Here is a 21,788-nt window from a genome sequence, read left to right on the forward strand (position 1 = left end):
GATGCTATTATATAATTTAGAGAGTGGAATCTTTATAAATAAAGCTATTATTATTATTATTATTATTATTATTATTATTATTATTATTATTATTATTATTATTATTATTATTATTATTATTATTATTATTATTATTATCATCTTCTTCAAAGTCTTCAAAATTTTATGTTGAGAATTTTTTGTCTGAAAGTATTCCAAATTTTTTGGGCATAATTTTTCACAGATTTGTCAACCTCCACCCATCTTTCCATTCAAGAGGCTCTGCCTCTCTGAAATGTTTCTGACCTGTTGCCCTTTAACCTTATTAGTAGTCAAATGCTCTTTCATTTGTTTTTGATTTCCTGCAATTACTTTTACAGCGTTTTTCTGCCCCCTTCCAAAATTCTTGAGATGTGTTGCTGCCATCAAAGTAAAGTGAGCTAATATTTTCAATGAAATGGTAAAGTGTTTCAGTTTGAACATCTCATATGTTGTTTATGTTTTATTGTGAATAAATAAACAGGTTGGTGAGATTTGCAAATCATTTCATTCTGTTTTTATTTATATTTTATACAACGCCCGAACCTTTTTTGGAATTCGGGTTGTATCACTCTTTTGTAAGTCATCAGCCTTAAATGTTTGTTTTTAAAGCAACATTTTGCAGCTTTTGGGAATCAAAGTATCTGTAGCACAAGACTCAAAAATAACTTTTCCCATGGTGTCACATACTGACTTTGTACAGGATGCACAGCACATGCAAAGTCATGTCAGCATCTGACAGGGTTTGGTTTTCTCTGAATCGTCTAAAGAACAGGCCTCACTCAAAATCTATCAAAGATAATTTCTCTGCACTGCTGCCAAAGAGCTGTTCAGTGAGTCTTTGTCTTAGGAGGTGTCCACATCGAAAAAAATTCTAAAAAGTGACATTATGTATGTTACCTATAGATAAGTGTTTATGAGGATACAGTGCATATTAAATCAAAGCATTGTAGACAAAAATGGTGGACTAATAATCTGGTCAGGAAGTAGCAGATATTAGATTTACATTGATGGACCTTGAGACAAAGATGGTTTGAAGATTTTGAAAAACAAACTTCTGGAAAAAGCTGATAACTTCCTGCCAGGGTTAAAGGTTTTCTATCTTGTCAACACACTCTCATCTGTGTCTGAAGCCAGTTTCCCTTCAAGCATGCTGCTTCAGTGTACTTGATTAACACAGAGTGTGAGTACATGCCAGAAGGAGGAGGCCTCGTGAGGCTTTGAGTACAAAAACAACAAAAATGGAAATGTGACCTTTTACATAATTTCTAATTCTGAGCCCTTTTTTTGTTGCAATAAGTTGATTTGTGAGTGAAAGAATTTAGTAATTCACATAGAATAGACAAATTTGTATGAAAAGTCTGAAAAAAATAATCAAAAAATAGCACAAATAGTCCTTCATGGTTGTGGAGCACCTGTGTGGAGCAGCTTGGAAATTGACTCAGAAGGAGATCAGGATGTCTTAAACTACCTTGTATTCATAACTACATATGTGAAATCAGCAATATTGGCATGTATGTTAGAGTTTGTTCCCAATGATACGTATACAAGTTACTTCACAATGAGAATTGCGTGACTGTGGCGCAGGAAAGTAGAGCAGTCATCCACCAATCTCGGAGTTGTTGGTTCAATTCCTGGCTCCTCTAGTCACATGTTGAAGTGTCCTTGAGCAAGACACTGAACCCAAACTTAGTTGCTCCCGGTGAGTGTTGGCCAGCTGCATAGCAGCTCCCCCATCGGTGTGTGATTGTGAGTGTGAATGGGTGAATGAGAAGCAGTGTAAAGACCTCTGAGTGCCAACAGGTAGAAAAGCGTTATATAAGTGCAGACCATTTACCATTTAATTGGATACTACAGTGAAATAGCGTCAAACTGCCCAGTCAGTATTTCCACTATTTTACGACGGACTAACTGTTTAACTGAGCGATGGTGTGTGGGAAGATAATTGTGTCTGGATCTTTTAGAGTACAGTGTTCAGTAGTGTCCACCTTGTGTCCAAGGTGTGAAGGGTCTGAAGTAACTTCTGTTGCCCACTTGCCCCTGACTCTGGAGTTATAGTGGGCAGGTAATAATATGTTGCCAGTTCCTTTCAGCAACAATTTAGCAAGTCTAGAGGAATAAACCCTTTAGTTGCTGTTAATTTGATCTCTATGGGCCCTCTGGGTTATTCTTGTGCCACAAATATTTTCACTCAATGCTTAATGAGCTGCAGAGACCATTCCAGTTATACGATTGTCTTCAGGCATAAACAAATTCATTATTTCCCATCTGCACCTGGAGAGGGTTAACAGATCCCAAACCAGGAACAGTTTGGGATTTCAGTGTCAGGTTTTATATATGACTGGATGGTGCCCTCCAGTGGAGACACGGATGACATGGTTCAAATGGTCATTTGAAAACAACACGGATCAAATGAACTTACACTAATTAAACGACCGCATACAATATTATTTTACGTGTAGTTGAGGACAATGTAATTTTGATTTTCTAGCTCAAGAAACGTATCCAACATTAGTGAGGTCATCAGAAATGTTGCACAGAACTGGATGTCAGAGATTTATCCTATGACACAGAATGTTAGCTTTTCAAACTAAAAATAACATATGCAAATAAATATACAATTACTTGTGTGGAGATAAGAAAACTGGAATATAATGAAATATTTATTATATAGTCTACAAATTCTTACAAATGTTTACTTTAGGGACAAACGTGATGAATTATAAAAGTCAGGTATTGGGCAAAACATAAAAATATTTTGTAAAATGTGTAAAATCGACCTTAATCGACCTTTTTTCTGTTAAGAAACCCATAGACTAAAGATTCAGAGGGCACGCTTTAAATATATTTTTGAAGGGAAAATAAATAAATATAAAACATCCATTAGCACAATTCCGTGTTAAATGCTCCAGGGTTACCGTTCTTGTTATGTACCTATTAGCCTACATCCCTGTAGTAGGGCAATAGTCAGCTCCCTGGTGACTGGTTGAGAGAGTGAGGGAGAGAGAGAGGGAGAGAGAGAGACACGATCTTCCCTCCATCATCTCTACCGGAGGTGAGCGGAGAATCACTTCACTCTGTCTGTCTGCCGCTCCACTCGGACTCACACGGAGCATCCACAGGCAACGACACTGGTTTATCTTCTTCCGCAGCTTGTCCAACACATACACACACACACATACATACTGCAGCAGCACTCTTTTTTTAACGGTTTGGTTTCATTTCTGGCAAGAGCTCAACCCGGAGAGTAGAGAAGACCAAAGTCCGCCTCTGCTGCAGAACTCCCTCCGCGCACGTTTCCAACATGAGCGAGGTAAGTGAGGTTTGTGTGTTAAAAGCCTTAAAAACCACGACTGGTGAGACTCGTTCAGTGTTTTAGGAATCAGTGAACGACATAAGTGCAGTTCTTTGACTTATTTCGCGCGCTGCAGTCACTGCTTTTCTTCACTGAGCGCTAATTTCCTCTCCATCACATTAATGCCTGTGTTAAGATGATGCACCTGTATGAATAAACAAGCGTGCGTAGGCAATTACACCTGGTCTCATTCCTGTCCACAGTGTCATTCACCCCTCACTGTCATCCCTCCCCCCAAAAAACCCGCAGCCAAGGTGCGGTTAAGAACACTGTGTTTTAGCGCAGCGCTGTTGCTTGGCTGTGGTCCCAAGTCTGACAGAAGCACTGCAACGAGAGGCGCGCAGCAGCAGCACTGACACCTCACATCGCCAGTGGGCACCGTGAGCATCTGGTGGAGAATGAGGGTTTCCCCAAAGTGGGGTCCGGGGACCTCCATGAGAGGGGGTGTCGTGATTCGGGAAGATCAGTGCAGTATATTTTAATAGAGGGGGAAAAATGGCTGATGAAATAGAAGAACGATTAGTCAGTGACTCCCAGTGAGACAGGTGAACCATGTGCAGTGAAATATGTGATGCTGGTTTGTGTTTATTGATTCAAATTATAACAGAGATAAAAGTGTTTTTAACTGAACAGTGCAGTGCAGACTTCAAAGAAATTCTTAATTTACAAAAAAAGCTCATGCAGTATAGGTACTTCATTTCCTGCAGAAGTGCCAGGCTCCATTCCCAAACTTGCTGCATATGCATTTTTTTTGTCCTTGCATAATAAAATAGCTTTTTATGGTGGAAATGGGGCTTGATGCTGCAGGCATCCAGCGCTAATGGAGGAAGACTGGAGAAGTGTGGTCAGGTGTAGTACAAGTATGTGGACACCTACTTTAAGTGACTATTGATAAGGTTGCTTTTCATCCCCCCCCCCTACAAAGCAGAACTAGCTCCATCCTGTAATTGCTGTTTTCAGATCAAAGTTTAAAACAACTAAATAAAAATCTATGTGAGATCTATGCTTTGTTCAGTCATCTCCTCAGACTGTCAGTGCTTCATTACATCTGGATAATCACAGTCTAATCCCAAAACTTAACCTGCAAGTTGACCTAAAAGGAGTTACTGTTCATTATTCCTTGGACCTCTGTTCCTCTTTGGAAATTAACTCAGATAAGATATTGGTGTCCAAGTTTCAAAGTTATGATTTCCTTTATGTATAACCATTTCATTTTTAACCTGAAATGATGAGTTAGTTAATTGATTGTTGCTGATTACCGGAAAAAATTGAGAAATGGGCAAAAACAAAATAGATTTTTAGCGTCTTACTTTTTAAGATTTGCTGTCTTTTTGTCTTATGTGAACAGCTATGTTTTTGGACTGTCAGGAGCTTTCCACTACTTTACAGAACAAAAAAATCCATATATTGAGACAGAATGGCAGAAATCTAAAAATCTAGTTACTTATCAACATCTGTCACTCATTTTCACAGAGGAAAGATCTTACTAAAGAACTGGGTGTTTCAGGATTTGCAGACCATCCATAATCTGGACATAAAGCAGTAAATGAGTAGAGAGATTTATTATTGCCACAACACCCCACAAAAGAATATATCCGTGTGCACTTCCTCTTGTTTTAACTTGCAGAAGAAGGTTATGTGAGCCAGTGAGCTCAGCTCTTCGGCGGCCGACACATAGTTCCATTGAAGTAAAAGCAATGAGTTATCGTACTGCACCTTCCCACTGCTTTGACAGACTGTCTCCTCCAGCTGAAGTCTTGTCATCCACTGCCTCATTTCCTCCTCTTTCTTTCACAAGCCTCTATTCATCACCCCACTCTCTCTCGTTCTCTTTCTTTCTCTCTTTGCTTCCCGCCCCCCCCCTCCTATAAAGGCTTGACTGTGTTCTCCTTAGCAACAGCAAGAGGACTCAGGGAGGGTATTAACACTTGCATGCGCACATCCGGGAGCTAACATCTGCACAGCATGAGCCGGAGAAGAAGTCGAAAAGAGAAGGAAGAGAAGGAAATTGGCCCCGGGGAGGGGGTTGATGCTTTTAATTTGTAGGAATATGAATGGAGTATCCAGGATTGAGATGAATTTAAGGATGTTATGTAAGTCATGTTTGGCAGTGGCTCCAGTTTTGACAGCTGTTTGGTGGATTTTCCTTTTATCCTCGTGTGCTTTAAAAAACAGGATGGCATTAGGAAGCAAAAAATGAAGTCCTTTTTAATACTTTGAAAATAGGGCTAGTAATCCAACGGTGTCTTCATATGAAGCATAGCACGTAAACACACACACACACACACACACACGCGTGCAGTAAGAGAATGGTAGCTTTTTCATTATGCCGGTAATTAACACTTAGCAGGCTTCGCCTCCTATGAAACGCCACCTGATTCCTTACAAGCTGGCAGGGGATAATTACCAGGGTCTGATGTGGCTCGGAGGCCAATGTGAGAATAAAGTCTGAGAAAGCACCAGTCCTTGTTTCTCTCTGTCAATTTGTCTCTTTCCTTCTGTCAGTCCCTTCTCTCTCAGTTACTTCCTCTTTCCTCCTCCTCCAATTCTTCCTTCCCACTCACGCCTTCCCTCCAACTGAGAATATACAACATCACACATGTCTGGAAATCACTGGCTTTCCCCTACTCCTTCATGGAGGTATAATCCTTTTATTTCTGTCTATAAATACATTTCTGCTGAGCTTTAAAGACTTGCTGCTGCCTGTTTCCCCCACCCCCACCCCCTGACAGCAAGTGCACCATTAAGCCCTGTGTATGTGTATTGCTCAAGAAATGTACTGTGTGTGTGTGTGTGTGTTTTCAAAGAAGACACTATTGAGAGTTGTGCAGAGATGAACACAAGCAGAGAAACGGGACCAGCACAGGATGTGTTGTTTCTATTAAAGGAAACCTAACTGTGTGCAGTCAGTCCCTGGGTTCTTTCACCACGCATTTTAGGCTTTGTTACAATTTTGCGCCATCACTAGTCCCCTCATTTGGTCTTCTAACTATTCGTTTCCATGTCCCAAAGGGATGAAGGTGTAAGTGTTTATCCGGTATCAAACACTGACTTGTGACTGTGTGTTTTTTTTTTAAAGTTCACTTTTGACTTTATAAACTAGAACCTTCCATATAAAATTCATACTCAGCTAAAGCTTTGATCACTGCATTGTTTGCGATTAAATGCTTATCGTTTTGTATACAACATGTCAGACAATACTTAAAATGGCCATCATGGGGTTGTTACGAAGAGCAGATTAGGCCAAAAACCAAGAAAATGTTCTTTAAGATCACATTAAACAAAAAAGGGGGTTATTGAGAAGCTAGAACAAGCAAATGTTTGAGCTCAGACTGAAATATCTTGAATCCTTGGGATGGGTTGCAACGAAACTGTGAACAGACGTTCTTGGTTCCTCGAGGGTGAATTGTTGTGACTTGGGTGATACCTTGACTTCAGACACATATTTCCATAAGACATCAATCTTTCCCTAGTGTAACTAAGATCCTTTGTTCCCCAAACCTACAGATATGTGGGACTGAAACTATGTTCTCACAGTCTTGCACTTTGTCCACTATCTACCACAATTCATTGCAAGTCTGTTTCTGTGAAAAATGTAACACTTCATTCATTGGTTGCAAACACAATCAAGCCATTAATTATATTGTGAAGCAATAATTGGGGGGCAGTTAAGTCGCACAGGAACATCACTTTTAGGTGAAAGGGTTCCATCAGGATGAGCTGTAAAAAAATGGTGATCTCCTGAGTTCTGCACATTTTCACTTTGGCTTAGTGTTGCTGTGTGTGCTAACATGCCAAACTACAATAGTGAACACTGCAAACATTATACCGGGTGAACATATTGTTGTGTCTAATTACAGCCTGGTGCCAGATTCTTTTTTAATAAACTTCTATTGATTAATAACTGCTACCCTGTTTTATGTAATATTTAACAGAATAATATGATGATTAGAATGATGTCCATCATTAAAAATGTGTTTTTACAAGATATATTTTAAAATAGTTAGATCACATATTCATTTTCTAAACGAGTTTCAGCTTTGAAACCAAGTTTCTTCAAATACAGACAAAAAAAAATGTTTTCTAGTTTTTCCATGATAAATACATATTTGTTTTTATACCAAGGTGACCACACCACAAACGCTGTATGGCAGAGGGAGAGTTTGTTATTGTGCTAATGGCTAATTAATAGTTATACTACTGGGATTTTTCATTGTTATTTAGTGTATATAAAACCCTCTTTGTCATCACTAGCCATTATCCTCCTCAACCCCCTGGAAGCCTAACTATGTCGGAATCGCTCTCTCACCGCACAGACCCACACCTACTAACTTATATAAAGCCATTAACCAGCATCGTGCTATTTTTAGTGGGCAGGTACAGCAGGCTTCAGCCTGGAGAGATGGTTATGGCTTGTGAACAGAGGCTGAGGGGAGCTGAGCTGCAGAATTTAACAGATGGAGGAATAGGCTCCAGTTTTAAAAATAAAACTCACATTAGTGAGGAAACTCATGGGTGGGTAAAGAGGCTATAGCACTGCATTCTAATGTTAGTTTTATTAGCCTGCCATAATGCTGATTACTTTTTCCTTTATACTTGGAAGCACATGTTGAATTTGAGGGAAATTGAGGCAGATTATGCATTATGTAAATAGAACTACAGCCTAAGTCCACACAGGTTAAGCTCTTAAACTGAAGGTCATCTAGCAAAAGCACAATTAATAACACAATTCTCGATGACAACATAATCTTGAGTCTATTTTTATACTATAGACCATAGTCAATTACAGTCAAAGTCCAGCTCTACATTAGAACCTAAAGTTCACTGAAACCTACAGCAAATCAGAGTCCATTATAGTCTGCAATTAAGAACTAAAAGCAGCATCTTGAATGAACAGAGCTTCTGCCCTTATGGAGCATCCAGCAAGCGTAACACCTTGAATAGTTAAGTAGAGCTCTGAACAGATGTTTAGCTTGTACAGTAGCAATCCACATCTGGCTGCTCATTCCAACACAGGCTGTGAGTGTCCTCAGAGGAGGGACGGGGAGAGGAGGAGGACAACGAAGGGGGGGGAACTAGTGGGTGGGTGTAAAATTGAAGGCTAGAGTGCAGAAGAGGAGATGAAAAGGGAAAAGAGCATGAGTCCGCCCAGGCTAAAAACATAAGCATTTAAAAACAGCCCCCCGAATGGCAGATGTTATGCAAGAGGAAAAAAGAGGCAGGGATACAAGAGAGAGTTGTACAGACAAAGAAAGTCCTAGCTGAAGGCTGTTTTTCTTTACACAAATACAAAAACAGAAAAATCATACACACCTTCATGTCCAATTGTTATTAATTATTTATTTTTATTTTTTTATTATTTTTTTATTTTAATAAGTATTCACTTACTTGGATTACCCCACAGCTAGTTTAGAGCTGTCATCTTTAAAAACTCTTTATTGTCCCATTAATGTTGTACATGAGTCCAGTTAGAATTCATTATAGAAGTAGTCCTTTTTGAAATTACAATTGAATAGTGTGATAAAATCAATAATTTAATGATGAAGTAATTATACTGTGTAATTAAAGTGAGATATATTATTTGTAGCATGTAAACATCGACCCTCTGAATAAGGGTTTCTCATTGTAGTTAGGAATAGACCTATTTTGTTCTATGTCTCTTAGCTGTGTAGATGATGGTTTATTACTTTTCATTATCTGTCCAACTTAATATGATTCGACCCTTTTGGACGTTTGCGCATCTTTGTAGTCATTTTCTGCCCCTTTCTTTGGCAGAAATCTTTAGTATTGTGTTGGGGTTATGTTGAGTGTTATCATAAGCCTAGATGCCATTACCTGAGTAGGCAAAAACTTTCTAAATTACAGTAAGTGTATTGTTCACAACTGGTCCTACAAGTTGTAATCATGTCAAACAAATATTTTTATTTTAAGGATCATGTAAATTTATATCAACTTATCTGTAAACCTTACCTGTGAGACTCACACACACACACAATTTGAGGTTCAGTGTCTTGCAGAGTGACATTAAGTCATGTGGACTAGAGGATTCAGGGTTTAAACCTGACCTGCGCTCCCTCCTGAGCAGCCCCTGCATGATGATGAAGGCACAGTACTATGTACAATAGATGCTTATTTGGTTATTTCCACCAAATTTTGACTGACTTACTGGTTCAACCTTTAAATTGATTATTCTGAACAGTTTTTTTTTTCTAATTTAAGTCTACAAAAGCAATTCCTACACCGTAGATGATTTATTGTTACCAAAACAACTTCGCTCTGAGATAAGGATGGTAGAACGGGACCAGCTAGTGAGAGATGGACAAATGTGACAGAAGTGTGAGGAAAACTGCTCAGAGAGGTGTATTCCCAAAGGAAAACCATGTTGTAAATTAACTGCTTCACAGTGTGTGACAAAGGGGGGGGGGGTGCATTTTTTGCTTCTGTATGTGTGTACAGCGAGTGTGTCCACCCATCTGGACTTCTTTTACGCCAACCAAGTCTGTTCTAAATAGATTGTGTATGTTCCAATCTTTCTCACTGAGCCAGCCTGCAAGTTTTTTTCTCCTTTTTTGATAACTTGCTTCCCCTTTCTCTCCATATGTGTCTTTTTCTCACACTCTCTCTATCACCTTCAGTGGCTCCCCAGGGCAGCCTGTTAAATGCTGCAATCTGTCTCTGTCTCCCAGCCTTACTCTCCCTCCCTCCCTCCCTCCCTCTTTCCCTTCCTCTCGGGATTTCTCCGAGTCTCTGTGCTTATGAATCACAGCCCTAACTACGAGATGACAAAAAGGGATACCCCTAATTATTAGCCAAAAGTGAAGAGGGGTGTGGCAAGAAAATATCTTGAGGGTGAAGGTTAAAGACAGCTAGTCAGTTATGATTTAGAGTGAGTTCGCGGAAATGCCTGGAGTAAGAGTGGGACGAAAGGATGGAAAGATGATACGATGGTTGTTATATTAAGATCAACGTTGTACGTCCATTTTTTAAATTTCACTTCAGCCAATTCAAAAACTTAACTTGCAACTCCAGCACAACCAGTAACATTTTGGCATAGAAAAAAAAGTGCTGAACTAAAGTAATTATGATGGCTCTTCACATTAAGAGATCTTTTCTTGCAGAAAGCTGCACCATACAGCAACATTAATCCTCTGTCGATCACAGAGCAGCTTCACTGGAGCAAAAGGGGGTTAAGTGCCCTTCATAACTAATGGTGGTAGTCCAACGGGAAAGTGTTTCTCTCATGCTATCTGCCAGCAGGATTTCCCAGCAGGTCTGACACAGACTGATGGCCTTTACTACAGTCACATGCTGGTTTCTTTAGCTGCAGTGAACTTTTTGTTTTTGTTTTACAGCATGTTTTAATATTTGGTTGTGTTGTCTCACTCTGTTTTGTGCTTGTGCCTGTTGTGACCCCCACATTCCCAATTTCCACCCGGGCTTGGACAGCTGGGGATGGGAATGGGCTGTTGGGGGTTCAGTGTCTCGCCCAGAGACGCTTTGACATATAGCTGGGACCGGGGATCGAACCACTGACCCCGTGGTCCGTGGACTAAGCTACAACTAAGCTACAGCCGCCCCCCTTTGTTTGTGTTTTCTATATTTACCAATTTTTAATGTGGTTATCCCATTTGCATTTTAGATAAATTAACCACATATCCTCATCATCTTTACAGGAAATGTCAAACAGCTGCAGTGAATTTGCCTACAAAATGTATTTGTATTATCTACTAAGCTACAACTGCAATCTCAATCTTATGACAGGGGACAGGGTCACCAACATCAGATACCCAACATAAGACCTGTGTTTCAGCACTGTAATGTGAACACACTATTACAAAGCAATGACTTTAGGTCAAGTCAGGATCAGTTCACAGTGAGGATATTCAGCTTGTTTCTTATGCTTGTGATCATTCTGTCAAGCTTCTCTACTTTATCATATATCAAGTTCTCAACTCAAGTGTTAATTTTCTTGCCGTTTCTTAGTGGGTTCCAATCTACCACGTCTCCCCTTCACTCATCTGTCATCCTATCCCATCTCACTGCAACCGAGATGTCTGCTTAGCCTCTTTTTTGGTCATTAACATATAATGGTGTTTACCAGTCAGCTGCCGCACACAGACTGATACTCTTCTGGATGGAGCCTGCACAGACACAAAAATAAAACACCAAATAAGGGGATTAGAAAAAGGAGAGTGAAAAGAGATAATGACAAAATGCATTCTGATGATGGTGATGAAGGTGTTTAATGTCAAGGTTTAATTCGGAGGCACAAAATCGAGGCTTAAAAATGTTAAATTAATTTGCATTATTTACATTGTTCTTCAAACATGAAAAAGGTAAAAAAAATAAAGGTAAAATGTTAAAAACTAAAAATGAATGCTCAATCCATCTATTAACGCATTCATTTGTCACTATGATTTGGTTTGGTTTTGATCTGCATTCTCTTTCCTTCAACTTGGATTTTTATCTTCATATTTGTCAAGGCCAGATTCAGTTGTCCCTCTCTCAGCTCAAACACAGTGAGAATGGATCGTTTGAGTAAAGCCCTGTTCTAATGGCTCCTTCTCACTGTGTAATATGTGCTAATGCTGAATAAACATCTCTCTTTCACTCTGCAGTGTTTTCCCCTCTCTGAAGACACACTCACTCAAATATCTGCAGTCCTTTCCTCTTTTGACCTCACCATTTTTTTCTGCTTATCTTCCTCATTCCTCGTCTCTTTCTGTTGCAACTTTATTGTTCTTTTTCTTTTTTGTAGTCCATTGCCTTGATGTTTTACCACTGCAGCAGTGTTAACATAAGTGCTTTGAGAGCTCTTTCACACTTTACGCAAGCTACAAAGCCGCCAACGCTTCGAGCTATTGCAAGGAGGGTTTATGTGTACTTGCATAGCAAAATGTGTCGTACAACTTCTGTAATTTAATGCAAGTGTGTGTGAATTATTTCACACTTCTCTGGTCACTCAGCTCAGTTGTCTTTTGTCTACAAAAAAGTGCCAGTAAACCTCACAATTGCAAAGGGGCTGGTAAAGATTAAGACTAGGAAATGTAAAGTTACACTGGGATCAATGCTAGGTCACACAGGTGCCCTCTTATGATCATTGCATCCTGTTCACCAGTGCCTGCTGCAGTGGTTTTACTGGGTCACCTGCATATCTTTTGACTGGCTACAAAGTTGCTTAAATTGTTCAAATTTGACAAGGGTTAATGACAGATGAGAGGAGATAGGGACCCTACATGGTAAAAGTAAATTGCATGATGATAACATTTTTCCAGTTCATGCAAGATCTACTAATTCACAAGCCAACAAACTTCCAGAGTTCTGTTGTAATTGGATGGGCGAAGCAATATCACCACATAAAGTCAAAACACGTGCACCTTACAATACTGTAAACAAAAACGCAAGTAGTTTTAATAAGGAATAAATAAAAGCACCCTGACAGTTTATTTAGTTCCTGAATACCTCTGAACTGAGTTCTGTAGTGCATAATGTGGCAGCATAGTGCATGTTCTCTCTGTCCCTGTGTGGGTTTCCTCCAGTTTCCTCCCACAGTCCAAAGGCACACGTTAGGTTAAACGGTGACTCTAAATAGCTCCAAGGTGTTAATGGTAGTGTGACTGGTTGTCCTGGAGACCTGTCCAGGGTGTGTCCCGCCATGTAAATATGATGAACTCTTTATTGATAACAGTTCTGCATTTGGCCAGTTTTCAGCAACAGTGCTGGCATGACAATATTTTGATGTCTCCCTGATGAATGCTAATGTCCCATCTCACAACTCTACACTGGAGCTGCTTAAGATGACATAACAGTGTCACAGTAGAACAGGACGAAATCCTTCACAGCCCCCAAATCCTTGAGGTCCTGCTTCAAAGCTACTAAACCCCTAAAATGACAACGCAATGTGCTTTACAGTGTAAGAGGAGATTCTAACAACTCTTCTCATAAGCTCCATCATTCACACTCAACAACTGCCTACAGTGTTCGCTACCCTTCTGTTGTCATGCCTCTTTTCAAACATTGCTTAAATTATGCAGATTTATACAGACAGGTGTTTCTTTTTTGCCCAAAACAGCTGCAGCAACAGTGTAACTATGCCTGACAAAGCTCTTTTGATTTAAATCATTTCTTGATGTTAATTATTATTAGAAAGGCAATTTGACATGTCACTAAATAATAAAATTATTCATGGGTGTATTCCATTTAGCTGGTTTCAGGGTCCCGTTTTGTGTAACGAGGTTCACTGTCATTGCATTGCTTTTCCTCCCACAGTGCCACTAAATGCCTGTTGTGAAAAGGCACATTTAACTTTCACCCCCTACAGATGCAAAGTTTCCACTGTTATAGTTAAAAGATCCACTCTTCAAACTTATACTGTGGGTTAAAAAAAAGATAAATCATTCTCTCCTCAGACACACTCACTTCTCATGTGTTTGTTTTCTTCTGACTTGCCTAACAGCGTCTCTCTACCTCTGCCTTCTTACCTGTCATTTGCATTTCCTTTCTCACAGCCCTTCATCTTTCCTTTCTCTCTAAGTTTACATCATCCCCCCCCCCCCCCCCTCCCCACCTTCCCCCCCAGCCCGCCCAGTTTCCCCCGCTCACTCCTACGGGACACATACTGTATACACTTTCAGTCACTGAACATTAGTTTTTTTCCCTGTCTGGCTTGGAACGTGGGCCTCGGGTTGGCTGTTGACCCCATGGGTTTTTTTTGCACATGTGCACACACACACACACACACACACACACACACACACACACACACACCCAATCACACACATCATGCTCACACCAAATGAACACTAAAGAACTCCCACACAAATTCGCAAACACATAAGAACACAGTTGTCTATTGTTATGAGGTCCCTCGTTCTCCAGTCCTCTTTTCCTAACCCCAAACCGCCCTTTAAAAAGGTGTCAGGATATTTTTAACATAACATTTGTCCACATAACTACATGTAGACACGTCCACTCTGCACGCTTGCAGACACACAGTTACTGACAGGGTTGGAGTGACAGCCCACTCTTCACCAACTCATTCACGCTCTGTTGCAGATTGTGTTATCCACAGTCCATTTGCTACATGGATCATGAAGTGCAATAAGGACAGAGTTAAGCAGAGATACACGTACAGTATATATACACACACACGCTTAAACTCACACACTTAGGAACATGCATGGAAACACACTTGGCCACGTGCAGACTTGACACAATATTGCATAATCACCAATTCTGTCTAAATCTGTCTCCCCCTTTCTGTCCCTCTCTGTCAGTTTACCTCACTCTCTCTCCTGTATCACTGACTCACATGTCCACATGAGTCGCACCAAGTGTGGTGGCAGGAGAGCAGAACAAGCTAAAAGGACAGGAGAACACAAAAAGGGAAGCTACTAAGATAATGAAGGTCTAAAAAAAATAACAGTACACTGTGGCGTAGTTCATTTTACGCCAAGATTTCTGTACTAAGCAACAGAAATTAAAAAAGTAATACAGTATGACAACACAGCAAATAGGCAACATGCAACATGCATGGTGATGCAACTGTAAAGTTATGGATACCAACTTTTAGGCATCAAAAGCCACGGAATGATGTTGCCTGTAAAAACTGAGAACAGTTTTCATATGGTCATATCAAAGATAAAAACTACAGCAGAGTGTAATCCTCGGTTTCTGTAACAATCTAGTCTGATGTAATGTAGTTAGCTAGCCAACTACAAGGACAAAACTGGGATTATGTTGACACAAAGAGTCACTTGGGCTGCAAGCTAAACAACACAGCTTAAAGCAAACGCAAAGCTTCAATAACACAACCACACATCCAGCAAATACAATGCAGGTCACTGCAAGCAGCTAATAATTTATTGGCCCAACAGCATAAACAACAACAACTTAAGTTATTATTACAAATCACTCCATCATTAGAATGATTCCATTACAAAGCAAGTGTCAAAGAGTCACTCAAGAATGGACATTATTGTTAACATTGAATATATACAGTATAAAGTATGGGATATTACTTGGTATTGTAATTTAAGGAGCAAGTAGAACAAGCAATATACCCAAAGATGGCATTTTATCAAGTTTGTAAAGGGGTACATGGCTAATATATGTTCACATTCTGCAAACAATAAACAAAATTATTAACATTATTACCAAACACAAAAATATGTTGATGTGAGTAGTGAGGCTTTGCCAAAACAGTATATTTTGGTCCAAAACTGTTTTATGTAAGTCCCTATGAACAACACTGTTCACATTACAATACATATAAACACTTCATTAATGTAGCTTAAAGAATCTCAGTAGCTTCTGAAATGACTATTAAATTTCGAAATAAAATTTGTGCTCAGCATACAAACCATGATGACATTTTCTGCAGCAGAATAGCAGTTAACGCTTGTTCTGGGTGATTGGTTGTCTGTTTTTGTGTGAACCATGGTAAGACGGCAAAAATGAAAGAAAAATGCATGATTCAAGCCCAGAAAAGATTTTACCTAAGGGATAAGTAGCTAAGGGAATGACAGAACCCAGAGCCTAGACAGATGGCTGGAAAACAAATTGGATTGAAGTCAGACAGAAAGCAGAAAGAGATGGACAGATGAAAGTAACGAAAATTACATCGCTTGTCATTTGGAGTTGGAGGAGATGTTAGCCATTGTTCACCCCTGCCATGTGCTGTTTTTCCGCTCAGTAGGTGCATTAATAGCAAATCTGGCACATGGCAAGATGTAGGAGAACCCTGCTTTCACTCATACTGATTCAGTTTGCTTCTCATTCAGCTCTGCCTGCACAGTGAATGTGTCATTTTCAGTCACTCACGGTCATTTGAGATGATCTGAGAAGACACCACACCATCTTCTGCTTTTCATCTCATCTGCCAGGAAGTGTTTCAGCTACAAACAGAATTACAACAGAATTAGGCAGAGACTTATCCACTGTGTGTGTGTGTGTGTGTGTGTGTATGTGTATGTGTATGTGTATGTGTATGTGTGTGTGTGTGTGTGTGTGTGTGTGTGTGTGTGCATGCTGCTGTAGTTTTATTAAAATCAGGACACTTGAAATATTCAGTTATGACTGAAAAGGCTGTAATTTTGTGCTTGATTGTGCAGTTGCTATGTGTAGTATGTAGCGACACAAAATGCTTTATGTACATGTGAGGAGTGTTTATATACTGTGTATATATTTATATGTGTGTGTGTCTGTGCAATGAACAAAATAAAATAAGTCAAAATAAAAATAAATAAAATAAATTCTTCTCAAGCATAAATACGCAGCTGCACTGCAGTAATGTATACAGTTACAGTGCACATTGCTCAAAGCGTCCCCTTTTTCTTTTGCAGCTGGCATCCCCCAACTCTGCTAACAGCAGCCAGACGACTGCAGCGGAAAACAAAGGTATGTCTAATCCTTTTTCCCCCATAGACAATTGACTTTGTGAGGAAACGCAGGACGTCTGCAACAAGACTGTCAACCAGATTCACGCATAAACCCAATATGAACAGATATTTCCCCTCATTTGCATGTTATGATGGAAATTAGGATAAATGCTTCTTAAATTGGCAAGCAGCACCACTGTAGACAACCTAGAGTAGCTATTTGGCAACTTTGCACACGCCGCTTTAGCAGTTTTATTAATTAGGAGCTGAGCAGTTTTAAGCAGACATTAACAACTTTTCCACTGAGACTAAAGGTTTCCAGGTGTATCTTTAATTGCTTCTTCTCTCACATTACAGCTACAATTGAGCCAGTGACATACTCACAAAAACAAACAAAAACTAAAAGACGGTTTTGCTTCGGATCCTTTACTCAAGTTAAAATGCTGTAGTTTGGAAACATGTCAGAGGAATCAGAAAGATCACGTAATCCTGGCAGCAAAATCGTCCAGTTGCCACAGTGCCTGAAGTGTAGTGATTTCTTTTTTTCTCTCCACTGTCTGCTCTCTGTTTGAGCATCCACAACACTAGAAACTTGACATTCTACTTAATGGAGGTCAGGCCACTGATTTTTCCATGAGCTAAGCAACCAGGACAAGACAGCATTTTGGCAGGAGTCATCAGTGTGTCAGCCAGGAAGAGTTGGCTGCAGCTTAACTCTTGTTCAACATTGCTCATGAGTAACCGAATCTAGCACTGCAGAATTTCACGCCCATCAATGCACCACCATTCTAAGAGCAGCCAGTAAAGAGACTCTTTGATATATGAATCAGATTTTCCCTGTGCTCTGAAAAGTTTTCCCTTTTGTGTCTTTTTGTGCTTCTTTCATTCAGCCAGGCCACATTTTTATTTCTCACCTCTACGTGTCTTTATATCACCTGTCCTTTCTCTGAATGCACCTTAAATACAGTACATGACACATAAAAGTTTTCATCTTTGCTTTATGGCACAGTTTGCCTCATGTAATCGCTTGCAGCTAACATACATGATCAAAAGTCATGCGCTGTACGAATGCAGATTGCTCTGAGCTCTCCATTGGGTGCAGCAGGCAAAGGTATACATTTATATAAATCCACTGTGTATTTGTGCTATGCAGTCACAGTCTAAGCTTCACTGTGCTTCACTTCTTCACTGTGTTTTTAATGAAGGAGCTGCATATTAGACTGACGTCAACACTGTTACTGTCACTCATTACTGTCAGTTACAGTAGGTACATTTATAGTCTGTAGCTCTTATCTCCCCCTTTCATCTTTGTCTTTGTTGTGGAGTTTTCATTCCCAAACAGGAGATGGGATGTCTCAGTTTAGTGGCTCCAAAGTGTTTAAAGTGTATTTTTGTATGATAGCAAGTTTTATATCTGGGTTTTAATAGGAAAAAACTCATTACAGCATCTATTTTTTCCATTGGCCTAATTTAGCCTAAGATAGTGCTAATACAGTGAAATATCGACTGACTCACTGACATTTTCTCACTGTGCTTGCTGTGTATAAACAGACCCTTTCACCCTTTGCCCTCTCTGTCCCACCAGAGAAGGAATCAGCAGCAAAGCCTCAGGAACAGGAGGAGGAAATTGACATTGACCTGGAGGCACCAGAGACGGAGAAGGCAGCACTCGCCATCCAGAACCAATTCAGACGTTTCCAGAAGAAAAAGAAGTAGAGTGACTGACTGACTATTAGAGAATTAGAATTTGAAAAAAAAAGAAAAAAAAAAAACTTTACTTGGATGTACAGTAATATCGTAAATGATTGAGATAAGGGAGTTGTGAGGAGATGGAGTTCAGGTTTTATTGTCATATTATGCAAAATGTCATGAAATGCTATTTGCATGAGTGAGATATTGATAAAGAAAGAGGAAGTTGGAGAGACATATAGAAAGTGACGAGTTAGAATTTATACTCTAGCATGAAAAAAATAATGTAATCTCCTGTCACCACATTATAACCTTTGCAAATGTCCCTGAACATCACCCGTGTGTCCCTCCATGCTCCCAAACACAAAGTACTGATCCCCTTGTCCCTGCTGCAGATGCGACACAAGCCCAGCACACAAGCAGAGAGAAGTTGTGCTTAAAAACAGATAAACACTTCTTTCTTTTGACAGAACAAGCACACGTCCTTCAACAGGCAATGAAACAGAAACGCACAAAAAAAAAAAGAACTGAAACACACTCTCTAGTTTCCAGGTTCTTCACTTTCCGCAGCCTTTGCAGACACGAGCTTTCTTTCATTCTCCGTCTCTCTCTTAAAACATGAAAACAACACCAAGGTACTGTCTCAGGTGTAAAACCAACTCTGTATCGCCTCCCCTGTAGGACAGATACTGTATCACCTCGGCCGGTCTGATCTCACAGGTGACGAAGGTGGTGGTCATGGAAACTGGCTGCAGACTCGAGTAGTCAGAGGCAATTTGCTGCAGGGAAGATCAATATGTGAAGGAAAGTAGGCTCACAATATGCTCACATCAGTGCTTAACATCTCTCTTACAAACTTTAGCCAGTGATTGATGTGATAGTGATCATCAGCTGTGTTTACACAACACATCAGTGATACTGGATCAGTTGTCATGGCGATAGGGATGTCGTATGACAACATGACAACTCAGCCATTCCCATGACAACTGAGCAAACTCCATCCACTGAGTAAGACTGAGATGTGTTGAAAAACAGTAAATTGAGCTTGAGTAAAGGGCTCTAACAACTAGGTTTCTACCAGACCAATAAAAAGAGCACAGACACAGAGGTTGACTAATGAGATGATGGTAATTGTAGAAAGCTATTGTTTACATGCAAATTAACAAGGTGAGCTACAAATATTAGTCCTTATTGGCCATTTTGAAATCACCATGACAATCGCTATGGTCATCACCACATAGTACAGACAACCAGGTCTATATCATCAGTTTGTCGGGTGGAGGTGGAAAGGTAGCAGAGGATTCAGCTGTACAAAACTTTTAAATCCAAATTGACAAAAACTAAAATACTATACAAAAAAATAAAAATAGGGTTTTGTCCCACTTCCATTGTACTTAAATCTACTTTGTTCAAGGCTCTTTGCATAAAACAAAAGTCACACAAACTAGGGACAGATTGCTTTATAATAAAGATTACAGCTTAAGACCTCTGCACCTTTCTACTATCTTTACCCAACCAAGAAATATTTTGAACTTCAGCACGCCACATGCTACTCATAAAGTTGCTAATCTATATGACAAGCATCATATTGCTTCTCAGCTGTACACAACGTTAAAACTTTGTTTGGGAGCGCTCAGCCGTGCTTGGTTTTGAGTTACTCTGCAACCCAAGTAGGTAACTCAAACCACCACATAAACCTTAAATAAACACTTGATAATGATTCTGAGCAAATGCTAGCCACGAACCGGAGACCTGTCACCTTTGGATCAGACAGACAGAAAAACAGAGGTACGCTGCAGCTGCTGGACAGAGACAGAAAGAAAGACGTAGTAGGACGGAGAGAAAAAAACCCAAACACATCCTTGTTGTTATTCAAACTCAAACTTGTATCTGTAAAAATGAAAGCACACAATACACATGCTGTACATATAAAACACACACACAGACACAGACACACACAGACACACACACAGCCATGCTTCAAACCATATATCTTCTCTCCAGCCTCGATGTATGTAGCACACTGATCTGATTTTAAATAAGCCAGAATTACTCTCTACCACTTTAATAATAATCTCACTAATTACTAGAATTATTATTGGAATGTAACCTCTTTTCTATTTCGAGGACAGGAAGCAAAAATGTAATCAGCACAAGCCAGTCATCGTTACCACAACCTTGCTCACTCTTCTCTGCCACAGTCACAGCGAACGGTGGCATCACCTGAGTTTGATATCAAACCCTCTTTTCTCCCCTAACTGGATTTGATATGGTTTTCAAATAATTACCTGACATACACTAAGTAATGCGGATTTAGGTGGATTTGATTTAGCAGGCATTTTTGAACAAACGCCCCAAGTAAAAGCATAGCTTGAATATAATTCTTTAGAGATGTTAAATCTGTGTGGGCCCATCCAGTGTAGATGTGTTTGTGCTTGAGCTGATGGGATTAGCACATTAGAAAAAACAGCACAGGTAAGCCCACTGGACACCACTGAGATTTAGCCTCCTTTATGCATGTTATCCAGCTGTTCACAATCACAGCAACATACAGCTAAAATAGAGAATGAGCTTGGTACAATTTCTCCAGTGTTGAAAAGAGCCTCAAATGTATTTTATTAATTAGCATCTTAATGAGATAAGGGATGCTCTATGAACAAACGACTGTAAGGAGTTTTTATAAATTCACTTGAGAGATTTTGGACTCAATAGACCGGTATGATTCGCGAAGCAAGGACTGAAAGACATTCAGAGAGATTCAAAGACATTTTTTTGTTAGTTACAGTATCTTGTCCACTTAATTCTAGCAACCATCTAAAGAAAAATTGATTAAACTTAAGCAAAACCTGACGCATTTTCTAGGGCTTTAAATGGATTCATTTTGCGTTTTTTACAGTCACATTTCTGCAGTCAGCTGGCTGACAGATGTTCAAATGTTACATGTCTGCACCATTGCAATGACTTACAGTTTATAATCTGCTTTGACTAGACTTCATTTAACTTTACTTTATTATTTCTAATTACAACAATAGCCATGTAAAACATCTTTGATGACACACTTTACATAAGGAGAGAACATGTTAAATCATCATTCTAGGACCTGTTCATGAGCAAAATCCATGTAATTAAAAACAGATTCCTTGTCTGGAGGCTGCAAATAGCTACCTGTCAGAAACTAAAGAAGCTTAATGTTGCTTGGCAACAGATGCAGCTTGAGAAAAGTAATGCCAAGTTGGTCATTTCAATGTGAAATGTCACTTGCGATAAGCATCCTGGATTTGAGGACGAGATCATTCAGGCAATTAGATTAAAAGAGCTTGCACATGTCAGTGAGTGTTTGCTTCCCT

This window comes from Channa argus, chromosome 12, assembly GCF_033026475.1.
Source record: "Channa argus isolate prfri chromosome 12, Channa argus male v1.0, whole genome shotgun sequence".
NCBI lineage: Eukaryota > Metazoa > Chordata > Actinopteri > Anabantiformes > Channidae > Channa > Channa argus.